Below are 15385 nucleotides of genomic sequence, written 5' to 3' on the forward strand. Positions count from 1 at the left end.
GCGAGAAAAAAGTGTTGGTGTGGGACGAGCAAGAAGACGCCGAAAAGTCCAATGTGTTTATTTTTATGTCGCACTCGGTTTGTGCCCCCCAGTGAAACGTTACTGGTTTCGAGGCAGAAACTTGAAGATCAATCTGAGTGTTGGGCATCTTGCATGAACCGATGAGCTAGAAGTTAGCACGAGCATACGAAGATGAGCTCGTTTAAAAGCACATAAAGTCAATCGGTTTGTTTTAGCTCCGTGGCGGTGTTCCGCTTCATTTTCGACGTTGCGAATCAATTGCACACTTTAAGGTGAAACATCTTGAACTCCAACATCAAAATGTATTTAAATATTATAGACATAAATCTCGTGAAGAAAGCAAAAAAAAGTACAGTAAAAAATAATATCGGCTGACGTAATTAATGGCAACGAACCAATAACCGGACGTAACTTAATTTGATCACATTCATTTGATTATTCTGCTCAACACGTAATAGGATTCGATTAACGAAAATGACAAAAAAAAATCGTATTTTGAGAGATTACACAAAACTTTTTTGCAAATTTAACTTTTCTGTCTCAGCATTAGATTACCAAGAGTTATCGGACACGGCTCTTACTAATAAGTTCTGGGTTCAAAATCCCAGTGAAAATTGCATATTTTTGTCAATTTCCTAAACTAGTTATATCGATTTCCAGACCTCAATCTTCGGCTGCCGCAGAGACAGGTCGTCGAATGGAATTTGGTCGAAAAGGATTGTAAACACTTAGTTGAATGATAAGGTACAGTGGGAAAAGTGTACCAGTAGGGTAAGTGGTTTATTTGATCATGTTTAGTACAAGTACCTAAATATTTGAATTTTTTTAGCACCAGTGCTTTGTTTTAAGTTTTGTACTCACGTTGACTTGAGTTGTATTTTTTTTCAACTCATGCTAAAAATATTAATTTTGATTGAACCACAGAGAAAAAACTTAATTTTTAAAATAAATACGAATACATTGGACATGACACACTTCCCCGCATTTTTAATGCGATGGGGTAAATGAATCAATGGGCTTTATTTCATCACATTTGTCGTGTTAATGTTTTGAGATTTTTAAGTCTCTCGTACTCAAAGTATAATATTCAGAAAGAACTCAACATATGACCTTTTGAAGTACATTAGTCCCACAGTTGTGAACCATTGAATAAAGTTCAATTTATAATGTTCACATTAGCTGTAGAACAAGATGAAGTTATCTATTGAAGGCTTTTTTTTTAGCTTGGATGATCGAAACATCACTTGGTACAACATACAAATAACGTTAATGTATGTATTTGATATTTGATCATTTGGCCAAACATAAATTACATCGAAGGTCAATAATAATTATATCTATGTGATAATTAAAACGATTTTGAACTTTGTTAGTATATGTACTTTCTCCTAGGAAGGATATCTTTTCTTGCTTAATTATACCATTCTTTCATCGTAGTTGAAAGGATAGACAGAATGTTTTGTTTTACTTTATTTTTTAGATCTTCAATGGAAATTGTTTCTCTCACTTAAACCTCGATTGAGTTTTATTGGTTTTCGAAGAACTAGGGACAAACCGAACTAGATAAATACTATGCAATAGTTTAAAGAACAAAATAACACATACATTGTGGTTTCATTCAATTGGAAACTAACTGTTTCAATAGCAAAACTAATGATAAACAGTAAACTTATTATCAAACACAACAATTTTTGTCCAAGCATTTTTTATAGAAACGTTTTTTTGTAAAGAAATAGTCGATCAAAGTCATGGGAAAGACAGGGTTAGCCTAAGTATTTGAGAATTGTAAATTTATTATTCTTTTCAAATATTTACATTCTTTAAACTAACACTCTACCAACAGAATAATTGATCAATGTAAACATAATAATTGCTTCAAAATATCATTCTTCGAAAAAGTGCTTTGATTCCTCGGTTAGTCGAATATTACACTCTGTCGTTATTCTTTAGGAATGTAATCGTGCTTAAGACTTAACTGCAGATCTATAGCCAGTGGAAGTTTACGGTGTGAGTGCTGGAGATTTCTTTTGAATTCCAGGTATTAATGCACTCGGTCGTGGACACGAATTTGGAATACGGGAGCCAGATTTGGAACGATAGAACACAAACATATGTACTTGGGCAGCTCGAACTGTCTGAATAAGATGTACTCATATACGTTGAATCCAATTGATGAAGGAAGCATTTTAAAAAAATTGGAGGGGTTGTGTGCAAGACACGACCGTTGACGTTGGATAACCTTAGGCTGGTTCAAAAAGGATATGATTTCGAAAATGGTCTTAATGAAGGACCGATTATTTTGGGCGGGCCCCTGAAAAGGGCCAAAGGCTTTGTTAGCTCGGATACTGTCATAGATAAATAGCACTACAGGATGTTATCAGTTGATTACCATGGTTAAACGGGGAATCCTCGACGCAAGTGTATAAATTTGAATAAATTCTCTGCTTATACGACGAGCCAGCTGAAAGTTTCGTGGTGTAGATGGCACACATCAGCAACAGGTATTGGATCACAAGTCGAAATCTGGAAATATAGCTCAAGTTTGAAACCCTGAGCGATTTCATAAGCCAAGCTCTCGATTTGCCTAATAATAGTGGTAATGGTACCTAACGATTCTTGACTGCACCACAGATGACGAGTTTTTCATAAACCAGACGCTGATCAACAGCTCAGCAGGCTGCTGGCAGCGAGGTGCTCCTCGCTAAGCAGGTTCGGATGAGCTCTTACCAGCTCGAAAGCGAAAATGGAATGAAACCGAATCCGGCGAAGGAAGCATGTTTTAAACCTTTAGATTAGCAGATGATGCTCCTCCCTTTCGTGCTCTTCTCTTTCTGATCGACCTATCAAGGAAATGGGTATGTGCCAATAATGTGTTGGACATAAAATTGAGAAAATGGTTGAATATAAATTGTTGGAAGGGTTGAAATTCCCTAAATATTCAATACTTAATTATTGATAATCAATAGTTTTCTTTATAATGAAGCTAAATTTGTGATCCATCGGTGCCAAATTGTTACAATGGGTCGATGTGAATTGGTTTCAAAAGCGTTCGAAATATGTCGCAATTTAGTTAAATGTGAAAATTTAAGTAATCGAAGTGTTCCCTCAAAATATGGAAAATTAAAGACGATGTTGAAAATGCCTCTCTATTTTAAAATCGTTGTGAAATGTTGAGCACTCTCACCCTGACGGCACTGCAGCAGCGTCCACGGATACATTCTCAAATTGTCGTGTCATCAATTGTTCATGACACATGAAATTTTGAATGAAGCTGTGAAATTGATTTAGGAATATAAGAAGTCATAAATAAAGTCGGAAATATTTCTCTTTTAACTCTTTCCCACTAATTTGATGGCCCTGAAAAGGGCCGCTGGTTTTGTTAGCTTTAAAGCTCTTACAGATAAATAACACAGCGGGATGTTATCAGTTGATTGCCATGGTCAAACGGGGAATCCTCAACACAAATGTATAAATTTGAGCAAATTATCTACTTATACGACGAATCAGCAAAATGTTTCGTGGAGTGGATGGCGCACAACAACAACAGGTAGTGGATCACAAGGCTTAAGTCGAAATCTGGAAACGTAGCTCAATCTTGATACCTTGAGTCGAAATCTAGAATTGCAGGTCAATTTAGGGCGATTTCACTAACCAGACGCTGATCAACTGCTCAGCAGGCTTCTGGCTGCGAGGTGCTCCTCGCTAAGTAGGTTCGGATGAGTTCTTATCAGCTCGAAAGCGAAAATTGAATGAAACCGAATCCGGTGAAGGAAGCATATTTTAAACCCTTAGATTTGCAGATGATGCTCCTCCCTTTTGTGCTCTTCTCTTTCTAGTCGACCAATCTGGGAAGAGGGTATGCGCCAATAATGAGTTGGTCTTAGAATTACTTGAAAATTGCGGAAAATGATAATGCGTGAGAAATTAGTCGAACATGAATAGTTGGAAGAGTTGACATTTACTAAATATTCAATGGTAAGCTATTGATAAACAATAGTGTTCTTTAGTATGAAGGAAAATTTCTGATCCATGGGTGCCAAAATGATAAAAATTGTTCAATGAGAATTTCTTTTCAAAAGCATTCTGAATATGTCGCAATTTTGATACATGTGTTCTCATAAAATATGGCAAGTCTAAGAAGCTATTGGAAATGCCACTCTATTTTAAAATCGTTGTGAAATGTTGAGCGTCCACGAATACAGTATCAAATTGTCGTGCCATCAATTATTCATGACAAATTAAATTTTGTATAAAGCTGTGAGATTTATTAAAGAATATTTTTCTTTTAACTCTTTTCAACACATTTGATGGCCCTGAAAAGAGCCGATGGCTTTCTTAGCTTCGATGCTGTCACAGATGAATAGCACTGCGGCATGTTATCAGTTGATTGCCATGGTCAAACGGGGTATCCTCAACGCATATGTATAAATTGGAGCAAGTTATTTGCTTATACGACGAACCAGCAAAATGTTTCATGACGTGGATGGCGCACAACACCAACGGGTTGTGGATCACCGTGCATTAGTCGAAATCTGGAAACGATGCTCACTCTTGAAATATTCATAGATTTCACAAGTCCGACGCTCGATTATTCTGGTATTTTGTTCCTAACGGGTTTGCTTCTTGACCACCGATGCTAAATTTATCACGCATCGAAATCTGCAAGCGCGGATAAATTGCGGTGGCAATGACGATGCAGTAGTTCGCCGCTCGGAGAAGCTCATAAGCCATCGTCATCCCCGCCGCAAATCAACCTTGCGTCTTCCTGTTCCGACGGCACAAATAGGCCAGGGGAAGTGGTTCACCTAGAGTGAATTTATAGCAGAGAAAAAGTAGATTTTGTATGAAATTTGACAGGAAAATGAATGACAAGTTCATCCACTTCTCCTGGCCTATTGAACTGTGACGCGGGTGCAAAGGTAAAGCGAAAATGACTCGCCCGACTGTGTTCACAGTCCGACCGCAAAAAGAAGACTGTGGGAAGAAGCAGGACCGGTGCGCTTTTAGAGTGGGAAGCGGAACCCAAAAATGTGCTTGAACGTGATTGGTTAGATAAGAATGAGGTCAACATTTTACGATTTTTCATTAGTTTGTTCACACTTTTGTCCATCTAATCCAATTGCAAATTATATGTAATGTTTAGCTTTTCGATAGTTGTTATTAGTTTGTTGCCAACAATCAATAGTGTCTTCCATTTGAATCGACACGTAGATAAATTTTCGATCGATTGATGTATAAATATCGAAAATCTATCGATAAATGGCTGAGTTATTAACGGTCAAAACCTGATCACTTTTCGTTACAATTTTTCGTTTTTTGGAATTGTACCTCCATATGTTGCCGAAGGACGTAATCCAACGTCAAAACGCTTGAAATCAAGTGAACTAAAAAGTATAGAATGTGTTTTCCTACTCATGGTGAATCAGTTTAATGCAATTTCCAGCAAAATACATGTAAGAACTTTTTTTTATTAATCCTGATTGCTTATATCGATAACAAATTTGGCAATTGTATCTTAGAATAATTGAGATCACAGCGAAGAATAATTAAATTAAAAATAACTAAACAAGACTTATTAAAAATAACTAAACTGGGCTTATTTTGTGTATCGGGTGTGGTGAAACCAATCGACTGAGGCTACTAAAGTTTCATCCAGGATAATCCGTTTTTATTTGAAATCAGCTCATCATGATTTAACTGAACAAAGAAAACCAATCAAAGCAAGAAGAGTAGAAAATAATGTTGGGGAGTCTCAGTCGCTAAATATTGCTTGTTACATAATGATGGTTTGGAGGTTGTTCAAGAGCTTTTACCAGTAGGTATACTAAAGCAGACTTTAAAAGCCCGAAAATGTTTTCAACATTTTCTTACTATTATGTTGTTCCAACTAGCATATGTATAGTCTCATATACGCATTTATATTTTTCAATCATTCAATCACTGTGTATCGCCAAAATGTCACTCTTAACGATAATCCGAAAAATAATACATCCGACGAAATGCCCTTTCGCACACATGTCATATGCTTTTCAATGCGATTGAATACTTTTCGACCAAATGCTCATTCGACAAAATGTCCCTTCAACGAAACGTCTTCTTCTTGGCATGACTTCCTCATCGCGTGGCAAGCACGACGATACTCTATGCCCAGGGAAGTCGAGGAAATTTTCATTACGAAATGATCCAGGATCGATCGGGATTCGAACCCAGACACGTTCAGCATGGCTTTGCTCTTTAGCCACCGACGATTAAAGAAAAAAAAAGCTCTGAATAATAAAAGGTCGCAGTTTGAAAACAACTTGCAATTCACTGGGCATTTGGAATTTTTATTGAACAAATGTTTGATTTATTACAAATCTCTTATTTTAACAATGTCGAATAAGTAATATACATTAAATTAAAACATTCAAAGAAATTTTGCTTTTTACAAAATTGTTCGATTCGGTAGGACAAAGAAGTGTGAAGAATTATCCTGATTGTTTTCACGATACTTCCAAACGAAATTCAATATGATTTTTTTTTGCAAAATAGGAGATCTACAGTATCTCAAGGGGTTTATGGAATTTGAAGTCAATAGGATCACTTGAAGCCCAGATGCATACCACCAAACTAATGGTCAAGTTTTTGCTATCTTCTTTAACTAAATTGTTAGCTATGGACTGATTCATCGCGAGACCAACGGCTTCCATCGACGAATTCCATCTAGAATGAGTCGAAAAAAAATTAAGTCGTGCTCGATAACCTTCGATTTGGATTCAATTTCGCTCATGGTTCTGGTATAGTAGAATAAATGCGCAAAATTTACTGCTAATCGAAGATGGTCGAGATCTGTGACTGACCGATTTGACATAGAATTCATCAATTCCCTTTCGAAGGAACCTGAATTATAACCTTTACTTCGTAAGTGACTATATCTCAGGAATGGGATTCGATTCCAGGTCTTCGGCGTAAGAGGTTTGTATTCTTACTATCACACCAAACTTTTCCTTTATACCATTTTGTATGAAAAACTGCTCATGCATTCTTTGGTCTGCTCTGTGCTACTGGATGAAACGTTTCATTCGTAGTTGGAATGTGTTTATGATATGCTGCGTATCACTTACTAAAACCGGAAGTTCCAACTTTTTCCATTATAATGAAAAAAAAAAAACTGGATGCTGCTATTGTGCAAATATGTTGGAATGACTGCTTTCGATCGTTATAGAAATAAATGATTTTCATATACCGTAATCCGGGGTAACATTGATCATTTTTTTTTAGTTTTTCTTAAATTTTTCATTTCACAATACAAATGTTACAAGTTTCATATTTTTAAAACAAGTACTGGCACCCACCGCTCCTATCTATGTACTTTATTTTGTTTTTCGAAAGATTTAATTATGTTTAAATAAATGTTTTAAGTGATTTTTTGATTCAGCTGATATGGGGTAACATTGATCACACAAGTAAACAACGTTCGCTAATATTGGAAATGTCGTTACTTACTAAAATCAGGGCCCCTGAAGCCGAATATGAAGACCAAACTCTTACAAGTCATTTACTTTTTGAGTTATTTCAAAATTAAAAACACCTTGAACCGCGTAATACGCCTAAAAGTAGGCAATTTCCTCAGGAAATTCTACATTCGTAATAGTAATTAGTTAATGTTGCCTAATTGAATAAACTTATGAAAGATTTGACAACGGAATCGTTTCCAGCGATGCCATTTTTAGTAACACTCGCATTTTCCTTTATCACATCGTCTGCAGAACTCATGTGAGACATGAATTTTCGGTAGTGTCAGTGAAAATGATAGAAATCATTGTTTCAAAAAGTTGACAAATTTGCGCATGAACTAAACGCAATTTTGGCAAAAGCCTTAATTATCATTAGCTTATGAATATACGAAAAACAGGCACCATTCATGGTTCGAAAATGTTTCATCAATAAATCTTTATTTGAACGTTTAACAAGAAGAGTCATCCCGATCAATGTTACCCCGCTGATCAATGTTACCCCGGATTACGGTATTTACAAAAACTGATCGAAACTTTTAGAACTTTGTTTCTGTTTGTTTTTTCTTGAATAAATTATCGGGTACCAAACATGTCACTCTCTAAGAAAAAATACACTAAATCCGGGCTTTCTGGACCAACACACCTGTCTATAATTTGAACACATACTGAAAAATCGATTGTTTGTTGATTTCTGCTTCACTTTTTTAAATTTCACAACACATAAAGATCCGTAGCAAGTGTTACGAGGCTTCTTGATCTTGAAATTAGTACCGAGTTGGAAAAGCATAAGCATAAGCATAAGCATAAGCATAGATGACTGTACAATTCGTAGTTGCTACTCCGTGATTGACCAGAACAATCGAAGTTGCACAGGGAATTAATGAATGGGGCTTGGGATTAGCTTACCATTCTTCAATGTGCACAAATCGAGAGCTCAAATTTAAAAGTCAATAACGGCGCCGGCCACGTCCTTACGGTCATCGGGGAAGGGAAGGAATGTTAGTATGACTACCGTTGTTACTAGAGACCGAGATCACCTCTGCATCTCCACGGTTGTCATGGAGAGGATATTGGGTTAGTGGGATAAGGTAAAGATCTGGGAGTCACCAATGTTTGGTGATGCGAGCCATGATATAATCACGCCTAACCGGATTCGCGAAATAATTCGATAATCGCATTAAACGCCGAACAAGTGTTCGTCACTCGCCCACGCAAGAGCAAGCGACGCGATCAAAAGATCAAACACTACTAGCGATCCGCGGCGCTTTTTCATTTCTCTGAGCGAACGACGCGCGACAAGTTTGATTCTGCCCCCATCGCCCGCCCCCGCAGGAGCAAGCGTCAAGGTCGAAGGATCAAACACTACTTACGAACCGATCACTTTTTCACCGCTTCACTACCGACGCGCGACATATTTGATCCTGCCCTCATCACCCGCTCCCGCAGGAGCCAGCGTCAAGGTGGAAGGATCAAACACTACTAACGAACCGATCACTTTTTCACCGCTTCACTACCGACGCGCGACATTTTTGATCCTGCCCTCATCACCCGCCCCAGCAGGAGCAAGTGTCAAGGTCGAAGGATCAAACACTACTCTATTCAAAAGATGTTTTTATTAATGACGAAAACTGAAAATTACATGTATATATTTTAAATTATATGAAACAGGAATAATGCCGACACTTGTAGTGACGAACTATACATAGTTTGTTTGAAAATTACATATGAGTATTACGTTGCATTTTGTCTCGATATGGTACAAGTTTTAAAAAATACGTCAACATTCACAATGTCGAACAATTCAAAAGATAATTTTTAATAACGTATAAAAGAGACAAATATATGTATATTGAAATTGTATAAGAAAAAAACATAATGCCGACACTTATAGTGACGAACCATACAAAGTTTGTTTTAAAATTACTTAAAAGTTACGCTTTCAAGAAAATATGTATTATCACAAGAATGAAACGAACTCACCAGTTGGTAATCCATCCTCGACTGAACACAAAACTGATACTGACAGCAAAACTTCTTGGCGTCCCGAAAACAAACCGTCTTGCTTGTGCCTTCCAAATACCTACCCAGCAAGACGCTCCAAAACAGAAAAAAAAATCTTAGGAGCCGAAAACACGCGCGAAACCGTGAGCCAAATTTATCGGACGACGCAAAACTGAACTGTCCTGCTTGGGCTTCACGAAGCACTACCCAGCAAGACGCTTGAAAACAGGAAAAAAAAAAAAAAATTCTCCGGCGACGAAAACATGCGCGAAACCGTGAGCCAAATCTATCGGACGACGCAAAACCGAACTGTCCTGCTTGGGCTTCACGAAGCACTACCCAGCAAGACGCTTGAAAACAGGAAAAAAAAATTCTCCGGCGACGAAAACATGCGCGAAACCGTGAGCCAAATTTATCGGACGACGCAAAACTGAACTGTCCTGCTTGGGCTTCACGAAGCACTACCCAGCAAGACGCTTGAAAACAGGAAAAAAAAAAAAAAAATTCTCCGGCGACGAAAACATGCGCGAAACCGTGAGCCAAATCTATCGGACGACGCAAAACCGAACTGTCCTGCTTGGGCTTCACGAAGCACTACCCAGCAAGACGCTTGAAAACAGGAAAAAAAAAATTCTCCGGCGACGAAAACATGCGCGAAACCGTGAGCCAAATTTATCGGACGACGCAAAACTGAACTGTCCTGCTTGGGCTTCACGAAGCACTACCCAGCAAGACGCTTGAAAACAGGAAAAAAAAAAATCTCCGGCGACGAAAACATGCGCGAAACCGTGAGCCAAATTTATCGGACGACGCAAAACCGAACTGTCCTGCTTGGGCTTCACGAAGCACTACCCAGCAAGACGCTTGAAAACAGGAAAAAAAAAAAAAAAATCTCCGGCGACGAAAACATGCGCGAAACCGTGAGCCAAATCTATCGGACGACGCAAAACCGAACTGTCCTGCTTGGGCTTCACGAAGCACTCAGGACGTAACATCAGAAATAAGAAGAAGAAAAAGAGCGATTTGCTCTTGATGTCTCTTGCAATTTATTTAACCCTCTAATACCCAACCTCGCCTTTAGACGGGGTACATTTTGAAATTTTGGCTATTTTTTCGTAGCTCGAAAAACAAAATGATTTTATTTCTGGCTTAAACCTTGGATCATAACACGCTTATAAGGAAAGTTTGTTATGGCTTTCGTAACTTTTCTGTATTTTTTATTTTTTTAATGTATTTTTGTAACCTACAAATGTCTGGGACTCATTTAACGTATAATACAAAAAAATCATACCTTCTAAATTTTTCTACAACCAATCTATCACAGAAGAAGAGTCTGTTGGTATTAAAATAGCATAGCATAGCATAGCATAGCATAGACTGACTGTACATGTCAATGGTTGCTACTCCGTGATTGATCGGACTGGTAAGAATTGCACTACGATCCAAATGAGTGAGGGATGGGAGTTTCCGCTTACTCTCGAAGTGCAATTTTAGCAGATCTAATATTATTGATCAATAACGGCGCCGGCCAAGTCCTTACAGTCAGTTGGGATGGGGAAGGAATGTTAGGGTGTAATGATTGTTGCTTCTAGAGACCGAGAATACCTCTGCATCTCCACAATCACCACGGGAAGGGTGTTTATTAGTGAGGGAGGAAAAGATCTGGGAGTCACCTCTGGTCGGTGATGCGATCCATGGACAAGGGGGAAATATACGACTTGTATTTAAAGCTAGTTTTGTATTTTTGTCTCGAGAAGTTTTTGGAAAAAAATACGTCAACATTTATAATGTCGAACAATTCAAAAGACGTTTTTATTAATGACGAAAACTGAAAATTACATGTATATATTTTAACTTATATGAAACAGGAATAATGCCGACACTTGTAGTGACGAACCATACATAGTTTGTTTGAAAATTACATATGAGTATTACTGTGCATTTTGCCTCGATATTGTAGAAGTTTTATAAAATACGTCAACATTCACAATGTCGAACAATTCAAAAGATAATTTTTAATAATGTCAAAAAGAGAAAAATAAATGTATAATCAAATTGTATAAGAAAAGAGCGTAATGCCGACACCTACAGTGACAAACCATACAAAGTCTGTTTTAATATTACATAAAAGTTACGCTTTCAAGAAAATATGTGTTATCATAAGCATGAAACGAACTCACCAGTTGGTAATCCATTTTCGACTGAACACAAAACTGACACTGACAGCAAAACTTCTTGGCGTCCCGTAAATGAACCGTCTTGCTTGGGCCTTCCCAAATACGTACCCAGCAAGACGCTCCAAAACAGAGAAAAAAAAAAATCTCTGGCGACGAAAACACGCGCGAAACCGTCAGCAAAATCTATCGGACGACGCAAAACCGAACTGTCCTGCTTGGGCTTCACGAAGCACTGCCCAGCAAGACGCTCCCAAACAGGGGGAAAAAAAATTCTCCGGCAACGAAAATACGCGCGAATCCGTCAGCCAAATCAATCGGACGACGCAAAACCGAACTGTCCTGCTTGGGGTTCACGAAGCACTCAATTAGTACCGAGTTGGAAAAGTTGTAAAAATTTTGATTACATATCATTCAAAATTGTTTTGAATAAGCGTTGGAAAGAATCAGCAATGAACACTGAGACTTGGCCGAGTAATGTGAAAATTCGAGAGTATGTCAACCAGGCTTTCCAAATGTACAGCCTTTCCATTACTCTCATGATGCAACTGAGCCGACTGTCTCTATGTATACGAAACGACCATCTACTACCACATATTCGACTACCAACCCGAAGTGTCTTGGCAACAGTTCGCACATACATGCATGAATACTGTATCGAAGCTGTCACAACTACACCAGCTCAGTCAGAATCATCGTGCCTCAATCGTAAAACGCCGATTCAGCTGTTAGTTTTCCATTTCTTTTTGTCTAGCTCTTCGTTGATGATGTCGCAGTGACATCCGTCTCAAGGCGGCGACATTCATCCGGTGACTCGAGAGGGCTGTCGTTACTAGACTGTCATGACCAAATTAACTCAAGAGCGGTTGCGCATTCAACCATTGCCGACACCACCTCGCTCGAGCTGTGTATGAAAAGCGAACTTTTTTCAGGGTGCGTGTACTCAGTACACGCATGCGACCGATCTTGGGTTAAGAACAAGCAGAGCTTGCATCTTCCTCGTATTAGCAACCAAAAAAAAACTCGTTTTTAGCTCGCTGCCTCTTGGAATATCGTGTTCGTGTTTGAGCCTTGGTGGATTGGCAGCATAGCCTAGGACCTTATCATTGATTTGCGATAATCGATACGAACCTACTATCGTAGAAACTTATGTTTCTTTTGTTTTATCAACTGGTTTAGCTTAAAAATTTTAGGTTACATAGCTTATTGCGCGCGTCCATGGGGAGGTCATGAGGGGAGGAGAAACATTGTTTCTTTTTTGCGATTGTGCAATAACTTATTTTTGATTTTTATACATACAGTCTTATCATGTGGAGAGGGAGTAGACAAATCTCTAAAGTTGTCTTACGTAATTAATGGACCCCTAAGTGGGGGGGTTGCAAATAAAAGGGCGAGATTTTTGGTATCAGACGATAATCTCAATTAATTATGCCAGTCAAAATTTAGCCATTTTCAACCCTCCTGCCCCTATGTATGTTTTGTATGTTTATTTTAGAATTTTTTGATTGCTGCTCTAGTGAGACCTTTAGACCGGAGAGTTAATACTCAACATTTTATGAAGAAGAAGGCAGTAACTTCTCATCAAGCTCTGTTGAAAAACAGTTGCCTGTAAATTAGTCGAAAAGGCGTGGGAGTATAAACTATTTTTGTAATTCTTGTTAATAAATTTGGCTGTTAGGCAAAAAAAAAATAAGAAAATTTTCTTGATTTTACTCAACAAATCGATCGATTCAAATTAGATTTATGTTAAAAACTGTTCTAAGAGCTAACTTTGAAGAAGTTTACGTAGAATCTAGGTGCTTATGAAATTCGTTTCAAATTCATATTCGCAAAATCAAAAAAAAATAGAAGAATTCAAAGATATGAAGAATTATTAAATTAAAATTTCATCTTAACTCAGAAGACGAATGACAAAAAATTAAAAATGTAATAAACTTATAGTTGTTGTCCTTTCTATTTAGTGTGACAGCGGTATGGGAAAAATATCTACTGCAGCCCAGTAAGCTCATTCACTTATCAATGCTGTTAACAATTACATAAAAAAATGTTTAATAATTGTTTAATTATAACCCAAAGAATTTCTTCATAAATTTGTTAAAGTGATTCAGGAATTCAATTTTGTATAATAATATCCATGAATATCTGTAAAACTGTGAAAAGGCGTTCTTCAAGATAGTTCGCCAAGTGCATTACTCATTTTGGCGCCCCATGAAGGCTAGCGCCCTTGGCGATGGCCAACCTGGCCAACCGCAAGCTACGGCACTGATCATGGTATTGCTGAATAGCTTTGCTAAATTGATAGATCTGAATTTATCCGAAAAACATAAAATTGAAATCTGTATCGCTTTGCTTTGAATTAGTTCAATGTAAATTTACTTCCTTGTCATTATGCTAGAAAAAGTGAAAACAATAATGAAAAATTTCACTGCATTTGAAACGTCTACTAAAGTTTAAAAAAAATATTCAGTGGACATTCAAATATACTGTAAATATTCAATCCGATTTGATGCATGCTTGCATCGTTCTAATATCAAACTAGCAGAGGGTACCTAAGAAATTGGCCCTAAAATTAAAGTTCGCTTAATGTGTCATTATACTTTAAGTCCCCTGCTATATAATCTGTTGAGATTGTTTGCCTTTTGACGAATTCCACCCAGAATGAGTCGATAAAAATAAAAATCGAGCTCGATAGTCTTCTTTTGGTATGATAGAATAAGTGTTTTCCATAGAAAAATTGATCATTATGACTCAAGAATAACTTTTGAAAATGGCCTATAAATTTTTGCATGCAACTTATTTGAAAAAAATCTAACTCCGAAACTGTTGATTTTAGAGAAAAATGTTCTATGAAGAAGTTATAGTGAACAGTTTGGACTATAAGAAAACAATATACACTGAGAAAATATTTTATTTATTTCCATAAAAAAAATCAGAAATAAAACTCAAATTTTAGATTACACATAAACCCCATTTTTAATATTTTTTAAATTTTTCTAATCGAATCTTGATAACAAACAGATATTTGGGACAAAATTTCATGATGGAGAAATTTTTAATAGAAAAGTTTTCCTTAGAACAACTTTTGATCGATTTTCAAAATTTTGATTTTTTGTCAAAATTTATATGTTTTGATGATACAATAAAAATCTTGAAATTATTGTGAACCACAATGATTATACGGATAATTTCTCTAGAAGTAGTTATTTTTGAATTATATCGAGTTTAATGCAAAAATATTATTTAAATATTAAAATAGGCCATCAAGGAAAATAAGTAAGTGGGAAGAAATAAGGGCTTTACTCTCGAAAACGTATAAAAATTGATGGAGAATCAAGAAAAACTAATAAAAATGGCCTGTTTACTATTTCAATAATATTTTTGCATTAAACACGATATAATTAAAAAATGTCAATTTCTAGAGATATTATTCATATGATCATTATGGTTCAGAATCATTACAAGATTCTTATTGTATCATCAGATCGTATTTATTTTGACAAAAAACCCAAATTTTGAAAATCGACCAAAAGTTGTTCTCAGGAAAACTTTTTTATTAAAAATTTCTCCATCATGAAACTTTGTCCCAAATATCTATTTACTATCAAGATTCTATGGTGAAAATTTAAAAAAAATATTAAAAATATTTTTAATATTTTAATATTAAATTTTAATATTTTTAAAATTTTTGAATTT

The 15385-nt window shown here is 36.7% G+C and overlaps 1 protein-coding gene across 3 annotated transcripts in view; it reads right to left on the bottom strand.

Moving 5' to 3' along the window:
* The window catches only part of LOC5570985 (serum response factor homolog), a 647440-nt gene that overhangs the window by 481364 nt on the left and 150691 nt on the right, over positions 1–15385 (bottom strand). The gene's annotated exons all lie outside the window — the stretch shown is intronic.

The sequence above is a fragment of the Aedes aegypti genome, chromosome 3, assembly GCF_002204515.2.
Source record: "Aedes aegypti strain LVP_AGWG chromosome 3, AaegL5.0 Primary Assembly, whole genome shotgun sequence".
Classification (NCBI taxonomy): Eukaryota; Metazoa; Arthropoda; class Insecta; order Diptera; family Culicidae; genus Aedes; species Aedes aegypti.